The sequence below is a fragment of the Xiphias gladius genome, chromosome 17 (genome assembly GCF_016859285.1).
Source record: "Xiphias gladius isolate SHS-SW01 ecotype Sanya breed wild chromosome 17, ASM1685928v1, whole genome shotgun sequence".
NCBI lineage: Eukaryota > Metazoa > Chordata > Actinopteri > Istiophoriformes > Xiphiidae > Xiphias > Xiphias gladius.
This window is the reverse complement of record NC_053416.1, coordinates 7,690,001-7,702,910: the sequence shown is the minus strand read 5'-3', so window position 1 is coordinate 7,702,910 and position 12,910 is coordinate 7,690,001. Positions and strand designations below refer to the sequence as shown.

The 12,910-nt window shown below is 41.8% G+C and overlaps 1 protein-coding gene across 3 annotated transcripts in view; it reads right to left on the bottom strand.

The window, feature by feature from the left end:
* trpc4a (transient receptor potential cation channel, subfamily C, member 4a) overlaps window positions 1-12,910 on the bottom strand; it is a 68,395-nt gene that overhangs the window by 23,793 nt on the left and 31,692 nt on the right. The window contains exons 1-2 of one of the 3 annotated variants that reach the window (XM_040149800.1): window positions 4,440-4,529; window positions 3,388-3,437 (exon numbers count right to left, since the gene is read on the bottom strand). The exons of 1 other annotated variant lie outside the window; for it this stretch is intronic. The gene's annotated coding sequence lies outside the window, so the exon portion shown is untranslated. Of the gene's footprint in view, window positions 1-3,387; window positions 3,438-3,946; window positions 4,047-4,439; window positions 4,530-12,910 lie in introns of those variants that run through there. One more of the 3 variants, XM_040149802.1, reaches the window with a different exon arrangement.

Genomic DNA, 12,910 nt, shown 5'->3' with positions numbered 1-12,910 from the left:
AGCATTCGTGCAATAAAACCTACCTTCATGACAGTTATAATGTTCAGTTTCTCTTAAAACTCTTGTAGAGAGGTGTTGATTCAAGTGTATTATCATTCTGGAGGCTGAGGTTTACGGTGCTATTGTATAAATAGAGGATGATGGAGTAGTGTTACTGTGAGGTGTTCACCTGAAAAATGAGGTAACCCTTTATCTGGATCTCAGAACATGCTACCGTAAATATGAACTCATTCTAAAATCAGCATCGGTGTTTGAAGTAAGTTGACCGTCACCACTGAACAGATACACAAAAAAGTGAATATACACAAAGGGATTGGATGCAGTTCCATCACTTCATAATGCCCTTAAGAAGATTTAAAGCCATAGGAGACTGAGGACAAGAAAACAGGGGGAGGAGGAGATGGAGAGGGTGAAGAATAAAACAGCCGTTTCAAAGCACAAAACAAGATAAAGTGGAAAAGTTGGCATGTTTCTAATTGTAAAAAAGAAAGGAGTTCAAGTAGCTAGTGCTTAATGCTCCCCTCTGTCTCATACCACAGTGTCTCAGGACAATTCATTACAGCTCTGTGTCTCTATCCAATAAATCATGACTGGATTAACAGACTCAAAGCGGCCCAATTAGTTTATAAGAGCAAGAAGAAAAACAGCTAGGCTATTTATTTTAGAAATATGTGTAAAACTATGTGTGTTGTGCCCAAAGCTTTGTATATGCGAATACCATATCTAAAGGGATAGTTCAATGTTTTGGGAAATAGGCTTATTTGCTTTCTTGCTGAGAGTTGGATGAGAAAATTGATGCCACTCTCATTTTTGTACGGTAAATGTGGATTTAGAGCCAGCAAGGGTTTGCTTAGCATAGCACAAAGACTAGAAACACGAGGAAACAGCTAATCTAGCTCCATCGAATTGAAACAAAATCCTCTAAGGTGCTCTTATTAACACATTATATCTTGTTAGTTTAATCTGTGTACAAGCCAAAGTGTAAAAACAACATGTTATGGTTTTGAAGAGGTTATCTGCTCGTCTATTTCTTGGCCGACAGACACAGTAACTTCCTGGAGTCTCCACGGCCTGCCACTTCAACCTCAGGGTGACTGCAGACTTCAGAAAGAAGTAATCAAGTACATAAATGGACGGCATTTATACGGCAATTTTTTAATAGAAGGAATTATATGACAGCCCGTAAAACCACAACGCCTGGTTTTCACTCTTCATTTCTTTTGCACGAATTCAGCAAATGAGATAACAGCTTGTTAATTAGTGAGCTTTAGGGGGGCTAGTGGGTGGATTTCCTTATGCGCGGACAGAGCCAGGCCAGCTGTTTCCCCCCTGCTTCCAGTCTAAGTTAAGATAAGCAGCTGCCAGCAGTAGCTTAATCTTTACCACACAGATATCACACTGATATCAAACTTTTAATCGAACTCTCGAGCAAGCGGGAAACCAAATAAACACATTTCCCAAGATGACAAACTATTCCTCTAATTAAATGGACATGATACTTGCAGCTTAGTATTTCATCTTTAAGCGGGAGCACTTGTTTTCTGAGGCAGGTGTTAAGCAACAATGTGACTGTACGGGTTTTAAACCAGCAAACCTATTGGAATTTGAAATGCAGATAAAAACACCGAGGTGGAGAATACTGAAGAGGCAACAAGTCACTGGTAGCTGGTGTTCCTAGGCAACTTTGCTTTCAAATGATGTCACCTGTCATCTCCTCTTACAGTCAAGGTGCCACTTTAACTGCTGTAGAAATGCTCTCCATGCCCTCTAATTTCCCTCCACGAACTTAAAAAGAACTTAAAAATCATCATGAAAGAGGGAGATTTACTCCCCTGAGAGCTTTTTCTTCCTGGATAGCCCTTTTGGCAGCATGTTTTCACACCTCATTTAAAACCCTGGGCATTAGTTTGATACTGCTATCACTATGGCCCCTTGCTGCACAGTTTCACTTTGAATCAGAAATTCCTCTGAACTGACCCCACGGGGACCCTGGAGCCACTGCCACTGAATAACCTCAATCTTGAGAAGGTAGAGTACAAATCCTGCACTGTGCAGGGAGAGTGCATGCAATACTGTAAGGAAAACTCAGGGACTCTTGATCCTGGTGCCCGCGTAGGAGCTGCTTTTTGAACTGATACCAAAACGACACTGATTTTTTACCCCCCCTAGAGTATTAAAAATGTCTTTAGAAACATTAGAAACAGTGTTTAACATTTTTTTAAACATAAAGTGAAACAAAAAAATGATTTGAATAATTTAAAATGAAGTTCGACAATATTCATTAATACACTTTTTTATTCTTACGGTACTGTGTGTTTTCCACATTTAGTTATGGTCTCAGTATTGCATTTCACTTTTATGTGTGTCTTAGTTTTGATTGCGGGAGTCACTGTTCCACCCAGGGATGTAGAGGTGTAGACGGGAGTATGCTTTCTAGCGCTTATTTGACAGTCGTCACATACTGTACCATAGGGATGATGTCACCTCGGCCAAGAATATGCTTTGCTCTGTTCTGTGCTTTTTCATGCCGTTGAGTCACTGGGACCGAACCTGCTATGGCATACAGCGGTATTGAGGAAGGCTACCCGCCAAGCAGAAACACCAGTATAGGAGGATTTGCGGCTGGTCTGCTGACATCTGTGCGTGCTATTATTGAAACACGCACACACGCACACATACAGACACACGCACGCACACACACACACACACACACACACACACACACACACACACACACACACAACCTTCTGTGCGCAGGGCTCTTTTTTTTTTCTTTTTCTAGTATTCACCGCTTCCTTGAATCAATACATGATTTGGAAATAGAAGATCTGAGCCGTTTTGCTACGCAAAAGAGTGCAGCACCGCACAAGTGCAGTGTCAGGGAACATGCTGAGCGAAACGTCTTTTATTCTGAAAGTTGTATTGAACACACGGCAACCACTGCATGCAAGAGCTTTCCAGCAGACCATGCGGAACAGTTAGAGGAGCCCGTCCTGTGCTTACAGTAAAACAATCATACAATTGTCAACATTCACTGATACAGCAGACAACAGGTCTGTGCGAACTGGCAGGCGGTGCCATTTGTGGGGTATGGCGCCCGTATGAACTCGCAGGTGAGATTTTGACATTTTGATTTCTGCGTTTGCGAGCGAGAGACGTTTCAGGGAACAGTATGGATAAAACATAGAAATGGTTGTGAGGATAAGAGAGGACTATTCTTTGTACCCTCTGGGGTCCTTCCTCAGCCACAGGCTGAGGGACCCTAATTGCGCCCAGTTACATCTTTTATCTTTACAGTTTACTAGTCTCTAGCATGACAAACCTTTTTTTTTTTTTTTTAAAGCCAAAATATGGGAATTTTCAAGTACAATGGAGCAAATAACTAACCTTTGGGATGTTGGGCATTGGAAGTTCGCTCAGGGAGATCAGTGTTCTTCCTGTGGAAAATATCCCGAGACCACATGAGGACTAACAAAACAGATGCGTAAAGATAAAAAAAAAAAAAAAAAATCATTCGCCTCAACTTCTTTAATTTAGCATCTCCCAAATGTGAAAACTGCGTTGTGGATCTGCATGGAGACCCTGCTTGTTAATGTGTTGGTGCCTTGTGATGCCTGTCCGTTTTTGCTCCTGGCTTTTAGTCTAGTCTGCATTCTCCCTCTTTCATTTTTGGAGACTTGACAGTACTCCTACTGTAGATCCAGATTCGTTCCAGTTTCGATCACGACTTCCACAACCGGTCTTATTTGGAGAAAAAACAAAAAACAAAAAACGGCACACGCCGCGCACGCCGCGTTTAGCTCACCGCGCAACAAATCCCGGGGAAGAGAACAAGCGGCAACGAAGTTTCCTCGGTGGATCACACCTGGCTACGCAACGTGTCCAGTTCCCCCCCCCGCCCCAGGGTGTATTTTCACCGACGCGTTCGCCCACTCGACTTATCTACCTGTTGGGGGGTGACTGAGCGGAAAGCAGAGCCTCCAGAAACAAACGCAGAGCGGCCAGATGCCTGGCAAGGCGGTATGCGGAGCGCTGCTGCAGACTGGTCGTGCGCATTTGGAGACGCATCGAGCACTGTGGCACTGCAAGAGGGGGGGGGGGAACAGTCGTTTAAACAAGAAAACGTAATTGCATAATTCCTGTTTCCCATTCAGCTTCACTTGTCTCGGGAATGGCACCCGAGACGAGAGAGCCCGTTGTGGTGCGTTTCTCAGAGCGTCACAAGCGACCTGGGCTTTTTGATTTGCGCTGCAAAACCGATCAAGTTATTTTTTAAAACGATCACCCGGCCTGGTCAGTTTCAATCGCACACGTTTTAAAACAGCGGGACGTAGTTCTGCACGCAAGCCCGGAGCGTAACATTTAACTTTTAGTTGGTGGAAAAAGAACAACGTGGGGCAGGGAATAAACCGAAGACAAACATACTACTGGATGCTCACGGGGTGTCCAACGCCTATTGTGTTGAAGCTTTTTGGCATCGTTTTACAACCTGAAACAACAGGTTTCATTCCCTTCCGCACTCCTTCGAACAGCCCCCCCCCCAAAAAAAACCTGGCACGATCGATGTCATGGTGTAGAATGGGATGAGATTGGCGTGGCTACTGTCACGTGACATTTGCCTCGAACCTTGGGAACCGTACGCGGGCCTTGCGTTTATTACTTGATCGGGCCGAAATCAAGTCCACGGTGTTATGCATACCGCTCTTTGTGAGGTATAACGAATGTGGAAGAGGACCGAAGGGGACAGCTCCCGTCCATTCTGACTTACTGGGCACACTGCACATGCGTATTGCGGGAGTCGAGTTACATATCGCAGGTTCGGAACTAATTCCCTCGAGCCGATCAGGCCGCCGATCACAGTTCAAAACAGAAATCCCAACATAACTCGCTCTCTCCCTCTCTATCTCCGTCTGGCTGATAGGGCCTGTTGATGTTGTAAATTCTTCCAAATGGTGTGTAATGCTGTTGAATATCCACTGATATGTTTATAGAGTATCCAGGCCAGACTCATTCCTTGCTGCCTGCCCGTGTGTGTGTGTGTGTGTGTGTGTGTGTGTGTGTGTGTTTGTGTCTGTGTGTGTGAGAGTTTATGTTGGCACAGCTCGCATTTAAACTGCAGGTCCAGTCACAGTGAAATGTCACCGGGGACACATTTTTGGATACACAGAGCCTCTGATTACTCAGGGCTTGCGTCTGTCAGGATGGAGATACCGGGACATTTATTTGTGTGTACTGGACGGGAGATTGATTTATAGGTTTGTGCTGCTTATCCATCCTTGTCATGTCTGCTCATTGTCATTTGCACATAATCAAGATAATGATTCAAAGCTGCATTACTCGCTGGGACTGTGCCACCATTCTGTGTACAGTAAGATATGAATACGGTTGAGTTTTCTTTGCTGATGCGCAGTGGTAAACACTGTAGGAGACTTTAAAACACATCCTGTACCAATTCGCTCATCGCGGAGTCAAAGGGAAGAACCTTTTCTTCTGTCTTTGCACTTTTGGCTGCCTCTTGAGGCGTTCCTTGATTAAAAATAATTTACGGCGTCATGTCCCTGGTGCTGCTAATTTCTTTGATGTACTCTATAGACTCAAATTAAAAGGCTGTACCCGTGGGATAACAGGGTTCCCTGAAACTCAGCCTGAGTCCCACATGGAGATTTTTCTTGGGTACAGCAACTCTCCATGACTCTCGCGTCTGTCTTTTTTTTGTGTTTTTTTTGTTTTTTTAATCCAGTTCATTCAGAATTATTAGCATATATTATTATAATGAGGGACACTTCTCTTTTAGGGTTTAAAACATGTTCACCTGCCATTCCACGGGTCAGTGACTACATTAGTTAATCCAGGCAGACTGATTTAACAACACACATGCTCACAGACATGCAAAGCAGCAGTGAACTGATCATGACCGGAAGGTAGGAAATTTAATCAGGCTGAAATGATTGCGACATATTAGTGATGTTTTTAACCATTCTGTACCTGTGAATCAAAGACATGATAATCAATAGTCAGTTAAGGTAAGATACTATAGCAGTAATTCTCTGCTCATCCTATTTTCTTTGCTTACAAGCAACGCTTTATACAAAGGCTAAAGTAGATTTTGGTTGTATGTAAAGCACTTTAAAATGAACTGCCTTACACTGCAGAACAGAGTCTGAGTGCGTGAGGGGTCAGAAATCAGAAAATATTGATTCTAAAAATAGTCCAACTGCTGATTCTTCTCCCATAAAAGGGGCTTTAAAGGGGATTGATCGGAACTGACATTTAAATAAAATCTGATGCGATGTGGGGGAAGGGAGCAAAACACTTGCCTTACTTACACACTTACACTGATTTATTCACTTTTTAAAAGCCGTCTTGTGACAGCGTAGATCCTTTGTTGTGATGAAGGTGGCGTTTCTCGTAGTGATTGATAAGATTTTGCCTGGAGGGGAAGCACAGTACAACAGTACTGGATGTAGAAGCATGGGGCTCCTTTTCCAGTCGCCTGATGAATTCCCCCAATCAGAAATGTTGAACTGTTGTGTTGTTTCACTTGTTCATAGAAACGTTAAAGCATATTGCAGAGTGAGCATGAATACAGTGCTTCTGCTGTGCTTGTTGATTAGACTTTATTTCCCAAACTCTTCTGCTGCTGCAGCACATTTTCAGCTTTTGGGATGTTGATTCATTGTTCATATATGAACAACTGGTGAGCGGCCTTGTGGTTAAGAGCTGCATGAGCTTTAACAGATGGTGCGGTTCTCATCAAGGTAAGAGGACACTCGAGAGAATATGCAGCCGGCTGTTTGTGCAGCTACAAAGCAAACAGGCACCCTCTCCGTCTGTGAAATGTAACATGCCCGCTATTCCAATATGAACATCCAGTTGGTAGCAACATCTCCCTTTGCAGCATCCCCTCTGTCCACCTGTTTCCTCGGCTTTCCCCCCTTTTTCTCATTCCTATCTCTCCCTCACACTCTCTCACACAGCCTCAGGTTAAACCCACTTTTGTTGAAAGCTCGAAAAAAAAAAAAAAAAGAAGCTTGGACTGCTCACTGTTGCAGAGGCATGTCCCTTCCCTGAAATCTAGACTTGTGTTCTAACCCAGAGTTTCTCTTTTATCTCCATGGAAACGCAGTGCCATCCTCATCCTGTCCCAGGCTTCGGAGAACAATCCGTCAACGTTTCATGAAGTTACACCATGCCCCAGTCAACATCATGATTACACTGTATAACTCACAGGTTTTCATAACCCCTCTTTTCTTCTGGGTGCATCCGAGGGAGTCGTGCTATATTTCCTGAGTTTAGTGTGGCCATTTCAGCCGTTTAAATCCCCATTACTCTAATGTTCTCTGAGAGGCTACGGGGTAATTAAAACTGATCTGTCTCTGTCCTCCCTGGAGATGCACTGAGGCTGAGACTGCCACCCTGGCTCCCAGACACACAGTTCATATCTGTAACAGTAAGTAAAAATGAGCAAAATGAGGAAGAACGTGGTCTCGGCAATGCAAAGTGAAGGGCAATGACTCAGTGCTGCATTGTATTTGTTAATGGTGTTAAGACACTCTGTCACTGCTGGATACCTGCAGTAGATGCCTGATTGGAGAGTAGCCAAGGCAGACATTTTTCATTGCATAGAAAATACACTAATGGCATTTTAATGCATATTACAATAAACTCCTGTAACCTTTAAATATTCCCAAGATAATATTTAGTAATACAATTTAGTTGTATATGAACACTGTCTTTAGGAGACACGGTTGTATTAAAACTTTCTCAGTTATGGCAAGGGATTTAATATTGTGTTTAAAGCAATCTAATGGCTACCTGTATGAAATTCAAAGTAAAGCACCATTTCATGTTTCAGTATGTCCTACAAAAACAGACGCCACAATTACACTACTAAGAAATGAACCATTTCTTAGTAGTCCATTAACGCTTCTTTCATTTTTGGGTGCATTTTGGGCAGGTTAAATTTTAGCTAGAGGTTAGTGTGCATCTTTTATTTAAAATTAGGTTAAATTATTTGGGTTGATAGCATGGTAACGCCTAAGTCATACTTTAGTTTAATGTCAAAACACACCTTTGTTAAGTATAGAGTCTCCAGTTATATATCCTAAAGTAATGTACTTTTCTTCTTGGATATAAACACAGTAGTGAGTATGAATTTCAGTTACTTTTGAAAGCCGTTGCATCTATAATCCTTAAACACTGTACTTATTTCACAAGTTTCCCCGTATGAGTGATGCCAAGGGGCGAGTCAAGAGTTCTTCCTGAGAAATCACATGTCGTAGCGGCAGCAATGGCTCACGCTGCTCGACTATCCCTGTCCAGACCCCAGAGAGAATAAACAGATTGTCTCAGAGTACAAACATGTCCTCTGTAAGTACATCCTGAAGCTGTGCTGTGCAGGGTGTTCGCCAATGCTGACCCTTATGAAAGAAAAGCTTTGACTCCCCTGTAGCGATCTGTCAAGGACGCTGCAGTTATCTGCGCTTATCATTGGCTTACCTAACATTCAGTACAATGCTACATTTTTTTCTCTTGTTTGAAATACAAAATGTTTCCAGAGGGCTGCATGTTTCCTTTTTTTCCTTTTAATAATGCCTTTCAAACCCACCAACGAAGAGTTTTATTTGGGTGATTAAACTTTGATAAACAACGTGCATTAAGACAGTCTGATTGTTAATGTTGCCTATTCAAAGAAATGTTTCATTCCTGAACCCTTTAAAGGGAATGAATGATTGTTTTTTTGTTTCACTTGGCTGCTCTGTTTTGCAGCAACTGTGTTATTATCATCAAGGTGCAAGTACTTGCCCTTTTTTTAAAAACAATATAATTCATCTATATGCCCACTTTCCCCTTTATCATTCAACCCCAGATGCACCTTTGACAGAGTGGAAACGGCCTGCCGCTGAATTTAATGCCTGCTGTCTGCTTTTAAAGCTAATTTCCAAAGGAAAGAAAAGGGTTATATATTTTAACATTGGTTTAACTTTGCATTTGTAAAAGCAAATGAAATTTCAAGCCTTTCCCCAGATGACAGCAAAATAACTTTACGGATGGTGAATAATAAAAGAGCAGCCTTTACGCCGAAGAAATGTTTTGGCATACTTTCACACACTGCAGTGCAACAGAGTGCATCACGTCACATCTACAAGAGACAAGACTTTTTAATAAAGGACAACAGAGTGTTATACAATAATCTGAATGTTTACTCATTTCATCCTTACCTGTCGTAAGGGCTCTGGCACTCTACTTGTCCAAAGCCATATGAGAGGAGGGAGCTGTTAATTATGTTCAACTGTATAATTTGAAACTCACTTGTTAGGCTAAGACAAACACATTATAGGCTTGTTAAGATGCAGACAATGGAACAGGTTGTATAAAGCACACAATGTCGGCTTTTTCAATTTGCATAATTTGGTTTATAGTTGTTATAGTCCTTCTTTTCACTGTCTCTACTTTTAATGACTAAGACGGTCAATTTGGTGCCCTGTAGTCGTTCAAAATTTTCAGATAAACATACAGAAAAACAGCAGCATCAGTCATTCCAGCAAATGCCCATTCATATAACATACATTCAAGTGACAAAGCCCACTGGTAGTAATTACTTGGTAGCAAACGAGGAAGTCAGGTGATGTTATCATAGAGTAACAAAGTCCATAAGGTCTGCATATTATGTGGTAAAGACTTGTACTGCAAACAATTCCTAACACCAATTACGTTACCGAGATCCAATCTACTTTATGAGTATATTGCAGTGAATTAAGTATTAACACCTGTTTACCTGCTTATTCATGTAAATAGCCAATCAGTCAATCATGTGGCAGCAGTCCAGTGCATAAAATCATGCAGATACAGGTGAGGAGCTTCAGTCAATGTTCATATCAAACATCAGAATGGAGAAGAAAATGTGATCTCAGTGACTTTGACTGTGACGTAACTGTTCATGCCAAATGGGCAGCTGGTCTGAGTATTTCTGAAACTGCTGATCTCCTGGAAATTTCCCGCACAACAGTCTCTTGTGTTTAAAAAAAAACAACCATCCAGACTTTACAACTGTGGTGAGCAGTAAAGAATCTTAGAATGCAGAAAACATCAAACCTTGAGGTGGATGGGCAGACAGCGTTTGGCTCCACTGCTGTCAGCCAGGAACAGAAATCTGAGGCTGCAGGCACAGGCTCACCAAAACTGGGGTAGAAAAACGTAGCCTGATCTGATGAATCTGGATTTTTGCAGAGGAAGCAGATGGTCGGATCAGAATTTGGCTTCAAGAGCATGAATCCAAGGACCCAACCTGACTTGTGTCGACAGTCCAGGCTGGTGGTGGTGGTGGTGTAATGGTGTGGGGAATGTTTTCTTCGCACACTCCGGGCCTCTTAATACCAATCCATCATTGTTTGAATGCCACAGCCTGTGGGAGTTTTGTTGCTGACCATGTGCATCCTTTTATGAACACAATTTACCATCCTCTAATGGTTACTTCCAGCATGATAATGCACCATGACACAGAGCAAAAGTTGTCTCCAAGTGGTTTGACAATGGACATGGCAGTAAGTTCAGTGTACATTAATGGCCTCCCCAGTCACCACATCTGAATTCAGTAGAACACCATTGGGACGTGGTGGAACGGGAGATTGTGCAGCTGACAAATCTGTAAGAATGACGTGATGCAATCATATCTACCTGGACCAGAATCTCAAAGGAATGTTTCCAACATCTGGTGGAATCCATGCCACGAGGAATTGAGGCTTTTTTGAGAGCAGAGGGAGGCTCTACCCAGTATTAGTATGGTGTTGCTAAAAAAGTGTTCGCTGAGTGTATTTTTTCCACTCTGCGTTCTTTAGTTCAGTGTGCAACACATCACTGATTACTTATCATAGATTTTGAATACAAAAAAATAAAAGGAAGGGTTACTCCAGCATTTTATTATACTGCCCTATTATTTGGGAACTTATGAGTGAGAGATTTTTAAATATTGAAATCTACAGTTCCCATTATGCAACTTGAAAGTATATGTCCAAACCAGTTCTTAAGACAGACTTTTTGTTAAAATTTTGAAGTAGCTAGACAAGTACCTGTGTTGACATCACTACCTTTATCTTGTCAAACTCCCACCTGAGCCATTATTCAACTGATTTCGCAGGATCATGACAAACTCACTTTTTCCACATTCATTTCCAACTTCAAAAACTATGTCAGAATTGATGTCCAGTATTTGGTTTTCATTTGCAAACTGTCAGCGTTTCATTGGCACAATTCACCATTGGAAAAGCTTTTCAGACAGTGCCAATGTTTGGGTAAGCAGGAATTGACATCCAATTTATTTCTCTGGGGCACAAATCTCTGCTCATGTCCTGAGTTTTTGTGCGAGTCGCTTTCATATCTGTGCTGCAGCATCAGCATTCAACCAATTCAGCATGGCAGGCTGTTTCACAACAAGGGCAATGTTATCAGCCCAACTACACGATAAGCATCAGTTCAAATTTCCACTTTTCTAACCGATTCATTTAAAAAAAAAAAAAAAAAAAAAAAAAAAGCAATTTAGAGCCACTAGTTTCAAGTTTTTTGCCACAGTGTGTTTATTGTTTGTAATCTTTGTCTTTGTCTGATACTATAATCAATAGTCATTTATAATTAAATTAAACATTCCATGTAAGGCCTTGTCCAAGGATACTTTGAATAGACACATAGCTTCTGACACACAAGCCTCTGCTGGTATCATACCCCATTAGACCTTATTTATTTAGCTTCCTTTCCCCTTCTTTCTGTCATCAATTTCTGGAGTTGGGTCTATCATTTACAGCCCGCACAAGGGAGTAACCAATGAGGAACCACTAGACCATGTACCACAAAGAAATCACTGAAGGGCTGTTAATGAAGCTACGCGCATAAGGAACCAACATGTCTTGCGGCATCAAACACACTTGAATTAGGCCTGTTCAATGAACTTTCACGATTAGTTTTTCGGATACTTTAGAAACATGAAATTCCTTTAACTGTCTGATTTATTAAATCCATATAATGCTTTTGCTGCTGTTGATTTTGCTGCTGTTGATTTCCTCTGCTCATCAGTGGGGCTGGAGGCTTGAAAAGCACCCATCTGTAATTATCTGTATGTATTATCCCTTTAATTGACAGACAACCAGTCCTGAGTGTTTTTCCACCCAGTGCAACAAAGATTCAAGGACAAAACAGAAGAAGACTTTTTTTCTTTTTAAAGCAGGGAACCACTTAGATCTGAAAGGGTTGCTAAATGGCCATTACTATGAAACAGCATCTCGTAAGAACGCACCAAAGCATCTCAGAAGAATTGTTTAACTCTTGCAAACTCGCACTTATAAGATATTGTAAAATCAATATCAGCAAGTCAAATTTCAAAATTTAAGCTGCACAAGCAAAATAAAGAAATGACCTGCAGAGTATAAATGTGATCCAAGTAGGAAAATTGTGCAAAAATAATGGATGTCTGGTTGAATTCACTGGAAACATCTTAAAGTAACTCTTGTCGCCTCAACTGTTTTGAGTATCATTTGTGAGCATGTGTTCATAAGCAAGGGACAGAGTGACAGAGAGAGAATTTAAAAATGAGGGGAGAAATAAATGGCACAACTCCTGTTGCCAGGGCTACTATTGTCCCTTGAGATGCAGCTTAGTGTGTCCATGTGTGTGGCTGTGCGGATGTGCCCATATGTATGCTTTAAGCGTCAGTGTGTGTGCATTTGATTTGATGACAGATCCTCTCACTTCAGTGAATCAATGCGTGAGCCTCTGTGCCCCAGGGGAGTTGTTGGAGAGCCAGGTGTCGCCACGTGACTGACGACCAGATGAGGAGTCTACAGGCCTTTTGCAGAAGAAATGGTATTGAATTATGTCCTGGAGCCACTCAGACACCCAAACAGAGATGGCAAAGAGAACG